This window comes from Chiloscyllium punctatum, chromosome 20, assembly GCF_047496795.1.
Source record: "Chiloscyllium punctatum isolate Juve2018m chromosome 20, sChiPun1.3, whole genome shotgun sequence".
NCBI classification, from domain to species: Eukaryota; Metazoa; Chordata; class Chondrichthyes; order Orectolobiformes; family Hemiscylliidae; genus Chiloscyllium; species Chiloscyllium punctatum.
This window is the reverse complement of record NC_092758.1, coordinates 66,134,581-66,149,887: the sequence shown is the minus strand read 5'-3', so window position 1 is coordinate 66,149,887 and position 15,307 is coordinate 66,134,581.

The following is a 15,307-nucleotide window of genomic DNA, read 5'->3' as shown; positions in this document are numbered from 1 at the left end:
CCATGAGAACATCTGTTCCCAATTGAGGCACCTTGGTTCCTGCCTAATAGCATTGTAATTTCGCCCCCCCCCCCCTCCCAATTAAATACTTTCCCATACCATCTACTCCTATCCTTCTCCATGACTATAGTAAAAGTCAGGAAGTTGTGATCACTATCACCGAAATGCTCTCCCACTGAGAGACCTGACACCTGGCATGATTTGTTGCCAAGCACCAAATTCCAATATGGTCTCCCCTCTAGTAACCTATATATCTCTATATTGCATCAGGAACCCTTCCTGGTCACACCTGACAAAAACTGCTCCATCCAAACTATTTAAACTAAGTAGGTTTCAATTAATATTAGGGAAGTTAAAGTTACCCATGACAACAATCCTATTACTTCTGCACCTTTCCAAAATATGCCTCCTAATCTGTTCCTCCATGGCTCTGTGAGTATTGGGGGGCCTGTAGAAATCTCCCTATAAAGTGACTGCACCTTTCCTGTTTCTGACTTCCACCCATACTGACTCTGTAGACAAACCCTCCTCGACAATGTCACTTTCGATACATTATCGCCAGTTAGCAATGCCACTCCTCCACCTCTTTTCACTTTACTCCTACTCCTTTGAAACATCTAAAACCTGGAACATCCAACAACTATTCCTGCCCTTGTGATATCCAAGTCTCCAGAATGGTCACAACATCATAGTTCCGAGTACTGATCCATGCTCTAAGTTCATCACCCATATTCCTGATAACTCTTGAATTAAAATAGACACACTTCAACCAATCACATTGACTGCACCTTTGCCCTATCAAGTAGCTATCCCTTCTCACAGACTCTATGCATGCTGTATCTGGCTTTTCACTACGTACTCTATCATGTGATCTGTAGCTCAGGTTCCCACCCCCTTCCCATCAAACTTAAACCCTCTTGAAGAGCTTTGGCAAACCTCCCACCCAGGATATTGGTACCCCTCCAGTTCAGATGCAACCTCTCCTTTTTGTCTCAGTTCCACCTTCTCCAGATGTTATCCCAATGATCCATATATCGGAATACACCAGCTCTGCAGCCAAGTGTTCATCTGCACTCGCTTTCTGTTCATAACCTCATTAGCCTATGGCACCAGTAATAATCTTGAGGTTACCACTCTGCTCGTCCTGCCTTCTCGCTTCCACCTAACTGCCTATATTCTCTTTTCAGGTCCTCCTCCCTTTCCCTACCTATGTTATTGGTACCAATGTGTACTATGACTTCTGGCTGCTCTTCCTCCCCCTTAACAATCTCAGACATCCCTGACTCAGCTTAAAAATACAGGGTAGACCATTTAGGACAGAGATGAGGAGAAACTTCTTCACCCAGAGAGTGGTGGCTGTGTGGAATGCTCTACCCCAGAGGGCAGTGGAGGCCCAGTCTCTGGATTAATTTAAGAAAGAGTTGGATAGACCTCTCAAAGATAGTGGAATCAAGGGTTATGGAGATAAGGCAGAAAGAGGATACTGATTAGGAATGATCAGCCATGATCATATTGAATGGCGGTGCAGGCTCGAAGGGCTGAATGGCCTACTCCTGCACCTATTGTCTATTGTCTATTGACTCTGCACCCGGGAGGTGACATACCATCAGGGAGTCTCACTCGCGACAATGGAATCTCCTGTCTGTTCCTCTCAGGATTGAATCTCCAATACTATCACTCTCCTGTTCTACCCCACTTCGCTTCTGAGCAACAGAGCCAGGTTCAGTGCCAGAACCCTGGCAGCTGTGGCTACCCCCTGGTAGGCAACCCCCACCAGTATCCAAAACAGTATACTTATTATTGAGCGGTACGGTCACAGGTACTCCCTGCACTGACTGCCTATTCCTTTTGCCTCTCCTGATGGTCACCCAGCTACCTTTATCCCATAACCTGCTTGTGACTACCTCCCTATAACACCTGGCTACGCCTCTCTCAGCCTCCTGAATGATCCGAAGTTCATTCAGTTCTAACTCTGGTTCCCTAATGTGGTCTGGGGTCAGCTGGAGTCAGTTGCACTTCTCACAGGTGAAGTCAGCAGGGGCACCAGTGGTGACCCTCATCTCCCATATCCTGCAAGCGGAGTATACAATGCCTAGCCTCCATCCACTCTACTCTGAATTGCCAAGAGTTTGAATAAATGAAAAAAAAGCCTTATCTTACCAATGCTACACAATGGTCTTCTTTTGATTAGAGGAGGAGCGCCAGAGCCAACATATATGTAATGTCTTGGGTTTAGCCACAGCCTGAATACATCATGCCCAGCAATCTCCATTTCTGCGTCGACTCCTGTTGAATCTTCACTCTACCTATTGACAAGGCAAGTATTTACGAGGGAAATTTATCTTTCTGGCAGACCCCAGTCCTTGCTCTCACCTCTCCCACTGCTGTTGCAAATGGAGGCCGCTGATTCCACTAAGTAAGTACTTAAGAGGAAAATTTACCTTTCCTGAAGCCCCCTCATCCTCACCCTGGGGCTACCAGGAAGGTAAAGTTTCATCTTAAATACTTCCCTTGCAGAATCAGCACTCGGAGGAAATCCGCACGGGGAGAATGTGCAAACTGCACATAGTTAGTCACCCAAGCTGGAATTGGAATTGAACCTGGGTTTCTGGAGCTGTAAGGCAGCAGTGCTAACCACTGACTAACTATGCTCACCCAAACAATTTCTTCAACCTGTATAGCTATGTCATGGTAAACCCAATACAGGTGAAATTTACATTCACAACCTTCCACTCCTAAGGTAGGGATACTCCCAATGAACATAGAACATAGAACATTACGGCGCAGTACAGGCCTTTTGGACCTTGATGTTGCGCCACCCTGTCATACTAATCTGAAGCCCATCCCACCTACACTATTCCATGTATGTCCATATGCCTGTCCAATGACGACTTAAATGCACTTAAACTTGGCAAATCTACTACCATTGCAGGCAAAGCATTCCATACCCTTACTACATGAGCTGCATCAACCTTCTGCACATGTTTCAACTCCTGTGACCATGCATTTTTGCTTCCTCCAGGAGTTAAGAACATCCTCACTCATCCTCCAATTTACTGCAGCTATCAAGAAAGACAACAAAAGCTATGTCAGTGTTGTGCAAAGGTGATCATAGCATAAGAGTTTATATGTTCAGCACCTTGCAAGCTGGAGAAGTTGAAATTTGAGATACTGTACTAAGGTATTTCCAACTCTTTGTTTGCAGAGAAAAGCAGGTGAAGGATGTAAATAGCCTTGTATGTCCTACAGGTTTCTCCATGGTGCAGGGTGATACTGACCAAACACATGACATTAGTGAGCCCCGTATGTCAAATTCACCAGTAACACAAGCAAGAAAGATTCAGTCTCTTGAAATCCAGCTGGTATATGATCAAACAGAGGGTGTCGTCCATATCATAGACTGGTATCCTGGGTCCAGACATGTTATCTTCATATTGTGATTACTATGTTCTAGTCATGAATATAATACTTAAACATTGCACTGTTCTTATTTTGGATGGACAGTACAAAGTACAATTGCTAGCTAGGCCTGGCTGTTAAAATGGACCAAGCCACTTTCAGGCACAGGGTTTCAGTTAGCCAACTGTTCAAGAATGAAGGATTTCAATCAGTTTGATGTATAAGGGTATTTTTCTTTGAATTCAGTGAAGCATGATGTAAACATGGGGGCAACCTTATGAGAGCATATAATATATTAATTGGATAGCAATAGTATTTGAGAGGACATTTGAAGATATTTTAATGATACATTTCAAATGTAGTTATTAGACTGAAACACTATTTGCTTCAGTCATTTCAATGGCCTGCCTCCAATGGTAATTTTCCCACCTAGAAAAAGGCTTGGCTCATATTGGATTTCACACATACACACAATATCCTTCCTGTAAACCTATATGTTTTCATTTTGTGGTATGACCATTCTTGAGTCCCCAGACTTAATAATTAATGCCAGAATAGACTTACAAGGCCAATAAGGGTATTATCAGACCAGATGGATCCAACACACCACGTTTCTATGGATTACTCAAAATTCACAAACTAGGCGCCCCCCTCAAGGCCCATAGTCTCGGGAACACCAACTTACAGATTGGCCAAGGGGCTACACCAAAGACTAAAACACTCAGTAGAAGGCTCATGCCACTCCATCCACTCCACCCAAGAATTCCTGAAGACCATCAAGGACACTAGAATAGAAGAGGATGAAATAATGGTCTCCTTTGATGTAACAGCCTTGTTTACATCAATCAACATTAACCTGGCCAAGGAAACACTAACTACACTATTAGAAGACTCAAAGACACATACACCAAACACCACTAATTTCATTAACAAGGACATTATTACCAAGCTAGTGGACCTATGCCTTACCACACACTTCATCTTCAACAACAAAACCTATAGACAAACCAATGGAACACCCAATGGATCTCCGATATCAGGGTTCTTAGCAGAGGCAGTAATGCAGAGACTTGAAAAATAACTCTGCCAACCAACCAACCCAAAATTTGGGTCCACTACATGGATGACACTTTTGTCATCATTAAATGAAACAAATGAGAGGAAACTTTCAAGACCATCAATAATACCCTTACTGGCATAAAATTCAGGAAAGAGGAGGAAAACAACAACAAACTGCCATTCCTAGGTGTCACAGTAGAGTGAACAGCCAACTGGGAACTTCAAACCAGCATCTACAGGAAAACAATACATACGGACCAAATACTGAACTACAGAAGCAATCATCCCAACACCCATAAACGAAGCTGCATCAGAACATTATTTCAACAAGCCAACACACACTGCAGCAAAGAGGAACTGCACAGAGCAGTGGAAAATCACCTATACAGTGTATTCAAAAAGAATGGGTACCCAATGAACACAGTCTACTGATTTCTCAGCAACAAACCCAAACAAACAGACAGAACATGTCCAGAAACCCCAGCCTACATCAAAGACACTTCTGAAATGACTGCCAGACTACTTAGACCCCTTGGTGTCATGGTAGCCCATAAACCCACCAACACACTAAAACAGCAGCTAATGAACTTGAAAGACCCTATACAGACAACAAGCAAAACTTATGTCATTTACAAAATACCGTGCAAGGACTGTAACAAACACTACATTGTACAAACAGGCAAAAAACTAGCCACCAGGATACATGAACACCAACTAGCCACAAAAAGACATGAACCTCTCTCACTAGTATCCTTACATAAGGATGGGGAAGGACACCATTTCGACTGGGACAACACATCCATCCTAGGACAAGCCAAACAAAGATACGCATGAGAATTCCTAGCAGCATGGCATTCCAACTGGAATTCTATCAACAAATACATCAAGTTAAATCACATTTATCACCCCCTGAGAAAAAGAGCAGGAATTGACTTCATCACAGGAAATGATATCACCAACCCAAAGAAACCCAAACATATAAATAGAAAGCAGGAATCATCAGCAGTGCTTCGCCTGAGGCCCACTGAAGATGTTACCTAGTAGGGTTACAAAACATCTGGAAATGAACCTTTAAGCTCAGCAAGCAAATCTACGTCCAGAACCTCAACCTGAGCTACAACCCTTCTCAAAACTCGCTATCACTTGTACGTAAAGTGCCTGAAATGGAGCAGTTTCAAAATAAGTACAAAAATACACCCAGAATAGCTAATACGTTAGACAGCCCAGTCAAGAATTCAGTAGGATAGTTACTGAGCGAGATGAAAAATGTAGAGTGGTAGAACATGTGATCTTCAAAAGCAGGGGGTTAGGAGAGGATGCTCCAAGAAAGGCTGCAGTCAGTTGGTAATAGATGAAAGTGAGGTCATTTACATCAACAAAGAAGTTGGAAAAGCAATTAATTCTCAGAATTGTATTTGCTCATCTTCATGTGCACAAAGAACCTCACCAACGTATATATGACAAAACAGACCTCAGTCAAACTTTGACTTATACATAAGTGGTTATAGGTGGAAACAAAGCCAAAACAGAACTGGTGTAGCACTGGGAAATGTTGTAGTCTAAATTATATAACTACACTGTAACACTTTCACACCTATTCACTATTCTGTAGAAATATTCCTTAATACCTTTCCAGTGGAAAGTAACAAGCAAAGAGAAAAAAAAGCAAACATATTGCTGAATGAAGAGACCTTGGAGTGCATATTCATAGCTGCTTGAAAGTAGAGTTACAGATAGGTAGGATAGTGAAGTCAGCATTTTGTATACTTGCCTTCTTTAGTCAAAGTATTGAGTACAAGAGTTGGGCGGTCATGTTGCAGCTGTACAGGATGTTGGTTGTTGGTGAGGCTACTTTTGGAATATTGTGTGCAATTCTGGTCTCCTGCCTATCGGAAGGATGTTGTGAAACGTGAAAGGTTCAGAAAAGATTTACAAGGATGTTGCCAGGATTGGAGGGTTTGAGCTATAGGGAGAAGTTGAATAGGCTGGGGCTGTTTTCCCTGGAGCATCGGAGGCTGAGTGGTAACCTTATAGTGATATATAAAATCATGAAGGGCATGGATCAGATAAGTAGACATAGTCTTTTCCTTGGGGTCGGGAAGTGCATAACTAGAGGGCATAGGTTTAGGGTGAGTGGGAAAAGATATTAAAGAGACTTAAGGGCCAACTTTTCATGCAGAGGGTGGTAAGTGTATGGAATGAGCTGCCAGAGGAAGTGCTGGTATAATTGCAACATTTAAAAGGCATCTGGATGTGCATATGAGTAGGAAGAGTTTGGAGGGATATGAGCTGTTTACTGGCAAGTGGGACTAGATTAGGTTGGGATATCTAGTCGGCATGGACAAGTTGGACCGAAGAGTCTGTTACCGTGCCATACATCTTGATGACTCTATATGGATCAAAAAGGAAATAAGGTAAAATCAAACTATGAAAAATAACAATCACAAAATAAACTTGGAGGAACACATTACCACAATTCATAAGGAATAATCTGAATGTTTCTATGGACCCCTATAGAATATTGAGAGTGCTGTGCTAAAACATGAATGTGTTTGTACACATACTGGTTTTACTCTGGTGAAATTCCTTTGTCAGGTGTACTATTAGTCCTAGGTTCCCAGAGGCTGTACTTTTTTTATAGATTAGATGAGCTCTCATGGAATAAAGGGACAACTAGCCATTTGGATACAGAACTGGCTCAAAGGTAGAAGACAGAGGGTGGTGGTGGAGGGTTGTTTTTCAGACTGGAGGCCTGTGACCAGTGGAGTGCCACAAGGATCGGTGCTGGGTCCTCTACTTTTTATCATTTACGTAAATGATTTGGATGCAAGCATAAGAGGTACAGTTAGTAAGTTTGCAGATGACACCAAAATTGGAGGTGTAGTTGACAGCGAAGAGGGTTACCTCAGATTACAACAGGATCTTGACTAGATGGGCCAATGGGCTGAGAAGTGGCAGATGGAGTTTAATTCAGATAAATGCGAGGTGCTGCATTTTGGAAAACAAATCTTAGCAGGACTTATACACTTAATGGTAAGGTCCTTGGGAGTGTTGCTGAACAAAGAGACCATGGAGTGCAGGTTCATAGCTCCTTGAAAGTGGAATCACAGATAGGGTAGTGAAGAAGGCATTTGGTTTGCTTTCCTTTATTGGTCAGAATATTGAGTACAGGAGTTGGGAGATCATGCTGCAGCTGTACAGGACATTGGTTAGGCCACTGTTGGAATATTGCGTGCAATTCTAGTCTCATTCTTATCGGAAAGATGTTGTGAAACTTGAAAGAATTCAGAAAAGATTTACAAGGATGTTGCCAGGTTTGGAGGATTTGAGCTATAGGGAGAGGCTGGACAGGCTGGGGTTGTTTTCTCTAGAGAGGCAGAGGCTGAGGGGTGACCTAATAGAGGTTTAAAAAATATGAGGAGCATGGATAGGATAAATAGGCAAAGTCTTTTCCCTGGGTTTGGGGAGTCCAGAACGAGAGAGCATAGGTTTACACTGAGAGGGGAAAGATATAAAAGAGACCTAAGGGGCAACCTTTTCATGCAGAGGGTGGTACGTGTATGGAATGAGCTGCCAGAGCATGTGGTGGAGGCTGGTACAATTGCAACATTTAAGAGGCATTTGGATGGGTATATGAATAGGAAGGGTTTGGAGGGATATGGGCAGCGTGCTGGCAGGTGGGACTAGATTGAGTTCGGATATCTGGTCAGCATGGACAGGTTGGACCAAAGTGTCTGTTTCCATGCTGTACATCTCTATGACTCTAAATTACTTACAATGTGCAAACAGGCCCTTTGGCCCAACAAATCCACACCGATCCCCCAAAGAGCAACCCACCCAGACCCATTCCCCCAACACTACAGGCAATTTAGCATGGCCAGTTCACCTAACCTACACATTTTTGGACTGTGGGAGGAAACCGGAGCACCCGGAGGAAACCCACACAGACACAGGGAGAATGTGCAAACTCCACACAGAGAGGTGCCTGAGGCAGGAATTGAACCCAGGTCTCTAGCACAGTGAGGCAGCAGTGCTAACCACTGTGCCACCGTGCTGCAACAATTTTCTCAATATAAATGCTAACTAGGGATACATTGGACCAGAATAAGAGTAAGAATCCTTCCATTCATTTCTTTGCAACTTCTAAATGTTTTTATTTTAATATCATCTCTGGGTTGTTGCCGGTGCCACGTGACAGTGAGGCAAGGAATAGGGAGAGAGTGCAGTTGAACACGTGGCTGCAAGGATGGTGTAGGAGGGAGGGCTTCAGGTATTTGGACAATTGGACTGCATTCTGGGGAAGGTGGGACCTGTATAAACAGGACGGGTTGCACCTGAACCAGAAGGGCACCGATATCCTGGGGGTAGGTTTGCGAGCACTCTTCGCAGGGATGGGATCCGGACTTGTAGTCCAGTAAGATTAGCTGTTTGTCAGGATGTCCAAGAATGTAGGGAGGCTATGGAGAAGGTAGCACTAACAGGGAATACTTGCGGACACAGAGATGGGTTCAAGTGTGTATACTTCAACGCAAGGAGTATCAGAAATAAGGTGGGTGAACTTAAGGCGTGGATCGGTACCTGGGACTATGATGTTGTGGCCAACACGGAAACGTAGATAGAAGAGGGATAGGAATGGTTGTTGGAAGTTCCTGGTTACAGATGTTTCAGTAAGATTAGGGAGGGTGGTAAAAAAGGAGGGGGGGGTGGCGTTGCTAATTAGAAATGGTATAACGGCTGCAGAAAGGCAGTTCGAGGGGCATCTGCCTTTGGAGGTAGTATGGGCTGAAGTCAGAAATAGGAAAGGAGCAGTGACCTTGTTGGGTGTTTACTCTTGGCCCCCCAATAGCAACAGAGATGTGGAGAAACGGATTAGGAAACAGATTTTGGAAAGGTGCAGAAGCCACAAGGTAGTAGTTATGGGCGATTTCAACTTCCCAAATATTGATTGGAAGCACTTTAGATTAAGTAGATTGGATGGGGCGGTGTTTGTGCAGTGTGTCCAGGAAGCTTTTCTAACTCAGTATGTAGATTGTCCGACCAGAGGGGAGGCCATATTGGATTTGGTACTTGGTAACGAACCTGGACAAATGATGAGCTTGTTAGTGGGCAAACATTTTGGTGATGGTGACCACAATTCTGTGATTTTCACCTTGGTTATGGAGAGAGATAGGTGCGTGCAATAGGGTAGGTTTTGCAATTGGGGGAAGGGTAAATACGATGCTGTAAGACAGGATCTGAGGAGCATAAGTTGGGAGCATAGGCTGTCAGGGAAGGATGTCGTGGTAATGTGGAACTTTTTCAAGGAACAGGTACGATGTGTCCTTGATATGTATGTACCTGTCAGGCAGGAAAGAAATGGTCGTGTGAGGGAACCTTGGTTGACGAGGGAGGTTGAATGTCTTGTAAAGAGGAAGAAGGAGGCTTACATAAGGTTGAGGAAACAAGGTTCAGACAGAGCATTGGAGGTATACAGGATAGCCAGAAAGGAGCTGAAGAAAGGGATTAGGGGAGCTAAGAGAGGGCATGAAAAATCTTTGGCGGATATGTTTAAGGATAACCCCAAGGCATTTTATGCGCATGTGAGAAACATGAGAATGACGAGAATGAGGGTAGGTCCAATCAAGGACAGTAGTGGGAGACTGTGTATTGAGTCGGAAGAGATAGGAGATGTCTTGAATGAGTACTTTTCTTCAGTATTTACAAACGAGAGGGACCGTATTGTTGAAGAGGAGATGTGAAACGGACTGGTAAGCTAAAAGAGATACTTGTTAGGAAGGAAGATGTGTTGGACATTTTGAACAACTTGAGGATAGACAAGTCCCCCGGGCCTGAGGTGATATATCCTAGGATTATGTGGGAAGCAAGAGAGGAAATTGCAGAACTGTTGGCAATGATCTTTTCGTCTTCACTGTCAACGGGGGTGGTACCAGAGGACTGGAGAGTGGCAAATGTTGTGCCCCTGTTCAAAAAAGGGAATAGGGATAACCCCGGGAATTACACGCCAGTTAGTCTTACTTCGTGGTAGGCAAAGTAATGGAAAGGGTACTGAGGGATAGGATTTATGAGTATCTGGAAAGACACTGCTTGATTAGGGACAGGAGGTAAAAACAATGACTGCAGATGCTGGAAACAAGACTCTGGATTAGTGGTGCTAGAAGAGCACAACAGTTCAGTCGGCATCCAAGGAGCTTCGAAATCGACATTTCGGGCAAAAGCCCTTCATCAGGAATAAAGGCAGTGAGCCTGAAGCGTGGAGAGATAAGCTAGAGGAGGGTGGGGGTGGGGAGAAAGTAGCATAGAGTACAATGGGTGAGTGGGGGAGGGGATGAAGGTGATAGGTCAGGGAGGAGAGGGTGGAGTGGATAGGTGGAAAAGGAGATAGGCAGGTAGGACAAGTCATGGGGACAGTGCTGAGCTGGAAGTTTAGAACTAGGGTGAGGTGGGGGAAGGGAAAATGAAGAAACTGTTGAAAGGGAATAGGGAATTACAGGCCAGTTAGTCTTACTTCGGTGGTAGGCAAAGTAATGGAAAGGGTACTGAGGGATAGGATTTACGAGTATCTGGAAAGACACTGCTTGATTAGGGACAGCCAGCACGGATTTGTGAAGGGTAGGTCTTGCCTTACAAGTCTTATTGAATTCTTTGAGGAGGTGACCAAGCATGTGGATGAGGGTAGAGCAGTGGATGTAGTGTACATGGATTTTAGTAAGGCATTTGATCAGGTTCCCCATGGTAGGCTCATGCGGAAAGTCAGGAGGCATGGGATAGTGGGAAATTTGGCCAGTTGGATAGAAAACTGGCTAACCAGTCGAAGTCAAAGAGTGGTGGTAGATGGTAAATATTCAGCCTGGAGCCCAGTTACAAGTGGAGTTCCGCAGGGATCAATTCTGGGTCCTCTGCTGTTTGTAATTTTTATTAATGACTTAGATGAGGGAGTCGAAGGGTGGGTCAGTAAATTTGCAGATGATACGAAGATTGGTGGAGTTGTGGATAGTGAGGAGGGCTGTTGTCGGCTGCAAAGGGACTTAGATATGATGCAGAGCTGGGCTGAGGAGTGGCAGATGGAGTTCAACCATGACAAGTGTGAGGTTGTCCATTTTGGAAGGACAAATAAGAATGCGGAATACAGGGTTAATGGTAGGGTTCTTAGTAAGGTGGAGGAGCAGGGGGATCTTGGGTTCTATGTTCATAGATCTTTGAAAGTTACCACTCAGGTGGATAGAGCTTGTAAGAAGGCCTATGGAGTATTAGCGTTCATTAGCAGAGGGATTGAATTCAAGAGTCGTGAAGTGATGTTGCAGCTGTACAGGACCTTGGTTAGGCCACATTTGGAGTGCTGTGTGCAGTTCTGGTCACCTCACTTTAGGAAAGATGTGGAAGCTTTGGAGAGGGTGCAGAGAAGATTTACCAGGATGTTGCCTGGAATGGAGAGTAGGTCGTACGAGGATAGGTTGAGAGTTCTTGGCCTTTTCTCATTGGAACGGCGAAGGATGAGGGGTGACTTGATAGAGGTTTATAAGATGATCAGAGGAATAGATAGAGTAGACAGTCAGAAACTTTTTCCCCGGGTACAACAGAGTGTTACAAGGGGACATAAATTTAAGGTGAAGGGTGGAAGGTATAGGGGGGATGTCAGGCGTAGATTCTTTACCCAGAGAGTGGTGGGGGCATGGAATGCGCTGCCTGTGGGAGTGGCAGAGTCAGAATCATTGGTGACCTTTAAGCGGCAATTGGATAGGTACATGGATGGGTGCTTAAGCTAGGACAAATGTTCGGCACAACATCGTGGGCCGAAGGGCCTGTCCTGTGCTGTATTTTTCTATGTTCTATGTTCTATGAAACAATATTGACCATCAGTGGGATTCTCTTACAGATGACTGTCTACAACATATTGACAAAAAGATGATCAATGAGATGTGGTGATAGAGACGTAAGATAGTGTTAAGAAAACATCGGCAGTTAATATCATATTAATGGTGGTGCAAACTTGAGGGCTTGCATAGCCTATACCTTCACCAATTTCTTTTGTTCTTATATTCAGAAAATAGGAACACAAGTAGATCATTCATCCACTCAAGTCTGTTCTTCCTAACAATTATATCATTGTTGATCGAAGATCCAGCTCATATATCAAACTTAGCTCTAGATTCCTGAGTAGCATTGGATAAGAAATCAGGTTTAAAAGATACAATTGATCTCGCATCAATTCCAATTTATAGATTGGGTGTACCAAACTTCTATCACTATTTGCATGTAGAATCATAGAATCCTTATAGTGCAGCAAAAGGCTGTTTAACCCACTGAGTCTGGAATAACTGAACAGCATCCCAGCTGTATTTCTGATGAAGGGCTTTTGCCCGAAACTTTGATTTTATTGCTCCTCGAATGCTGCCTGAACTGCTATGCTTTTCCAGCACCACTCTAATCTAGACTCTGGTTTCTAGCATCTGCAGACATTGTTTTTACCACAGCATTCCAGCCTCTGACCCTATTCTTGTAAACTCTCATTTACCATGACTAACCAAGTAGACTGCACATGACAAACAATTTAGCATGGACAATCTGCCTAACCTGCACATCTTAGCATTTTAGGAAGAAACCCGAACACCTAATCAAAATCTACACATGCACATGGAGAATGTGCAAATTCACACAGACAGTCGCTTAAAGCTGAAATTGAACCTGGGTCTCTGGTGCTGTGAGGCAGTAGTACTAACACCTGAACCACCATGCCACCACAAATATTTCGTAGGTGGTAAATTCTTCTGCAGGTCACAATGTCGGGATGCTAACCAGGTCCAAAATTAACATAAGCAGGCAGAAGCACTGCAGTGACAATCTCACCAGTTGCTGCCTCTTAATTGGCTGACTCTGGACGTAACAGTTCATTTCAGTTCTTTCCAAACAGAAAGTTCGCAGCTCTGCAAGTCGCATGCAGGGGCCAGTACAATATCATGTATAACTGCATTCGGCATCGTCTGGTTCTAATGTTTAGGCAACGCCTTCTGTTGCAACGACTACCTATGCAATATTCTTACATTTGTACTCTACATTGTAGACCTTTAGGAGATTAAAGCTTATTGCTCTATCAGACTTCTATGTCTAACCCCAATCATCTACTTCTATGATGATTGGGGTTAGAACTGGGTAATGTTTGTTTTGATTTTTCCAGCTCTGCTTCCCCACAGTCTAGAATGAAACTAAGCTCAAGTCAGCACCCTTAGTTTGGACTTTTAAAACAAGTCACAGTGTTCTTGATAAAAATGTTTAAGTAGTTGTTCTGCTTCTCTGTCTTCACCAGACAGTAACTTTTCCTTAAAAGAGAAGTTCAATTTCTCATCCTGATCTGTGGTCAACTATTTCCCACCTCTCTTGAAAGCAAAAGCAGCAGTAGCAATGGCAGTTCTGAACAAAAATGGTCTCTTCCTGCTGACCATTCAGCAGCCTGCTAGAAAACACCTTCTGATCCTTTGCCGACCAGCTATCCCAATCCAATGTAGTCCCATCTGCGAGCACCTGGCCCATATCCCTCCAAACCCTTCCTATTCATATACCCATCCAGATGCCTTTTAAATGTTGCAATTGTACCAGCCTCCACCACTTCCTCTGGCAGCTCATTCCTTACACATACCACCCTCTGCATGAAAAAGTTGTCCCTTAGGTCTCTTTTATATCTTTCCCCTCTCACCCTAAACCTAAGTCCTCTACTTCTGGACTCCCCCACCCCAGGTCTCCAAGGTCTCTTTGTCCAGGTTACATCCATCACATTTCATTAACATTTGTGTACTCATCCATCTGGTGGAACTGTTTCTTGAGAATCATTGTAGAGTTACAAGGCAACATCTGCAATCTTAGAATTTATGACTAAGATTATATTAGATAAGATTGGATTCCTTACAGAATGGAAACAGGCCCTCCGGCCCAACAAGTCCACACTGAAGAGTAACCCACCCAGACCCATGCCCCTATATTTACCCCTACATTTACCCCTAACTAACGCACCTAACACTATGGGCAATTTAGCACGGCCAATTCACCTAACCTGCATATCTTTGGATTGTGGGAGGAAACCTATACAGATACGGGGAGAACGTGCAAACTCCAAACAGACACTTGAACCCAGGTCCCTGGTGCTGTGAAGCAGCTGTGCTGACCATTGAGCCACTGTGTCACCCTAACATAGAGCAATGTAACAGCAAGTTCTTTTTCAGTCTCTTATCAACACGTTTTATTTCCCTGTTTCACTCCCCTCTTTCTGCTCTCACACTGAAACTACAGCTTTTGCTGCAGATGATGGACACACAATATTTTGTTCTGGTCAGCATTGTCTACATATCAGCCTAGCCCAAGTACAGCAACCATTTTTGCTGAAGAGATTTTTAAGAAAAAAAATGCCTAAAATAGAAAATGATCTGAATGACCAGATGAGAATTCAGCATTTCTCAGCCAATTGCCCTGTAAATTGTCACATGAGTCTGCTTGAATGTATAATTTCCATGTAACAGTAAATAAAGTGCACATACTGAATGCGAGTCACAGAGTCATACAGCACAGAAGAGACCCTTCAACCCATTGGTCTTGCACTGGTCTAGGTACAGGAATCCCACTTTCCAGTTCTTGGCCCAGAGCTTTGAATGTTACGACATTTCAAGTGCTCATTCATATACTTTTATAAAGTTGTGAGATTCCCCCTCTCGTCCCCTCCCAGGCAGTGAGTTCCACGTTCCCATCACCCTCTGGGGTAGAAAGATTTTGATTAGATTCCCTACAGTATGGAAACAGGCCCTTCAGCCCAACAAGTTCACACCGACCCTCAGAAGAGTAACCCACCCAGACCTATTTCCCTCTG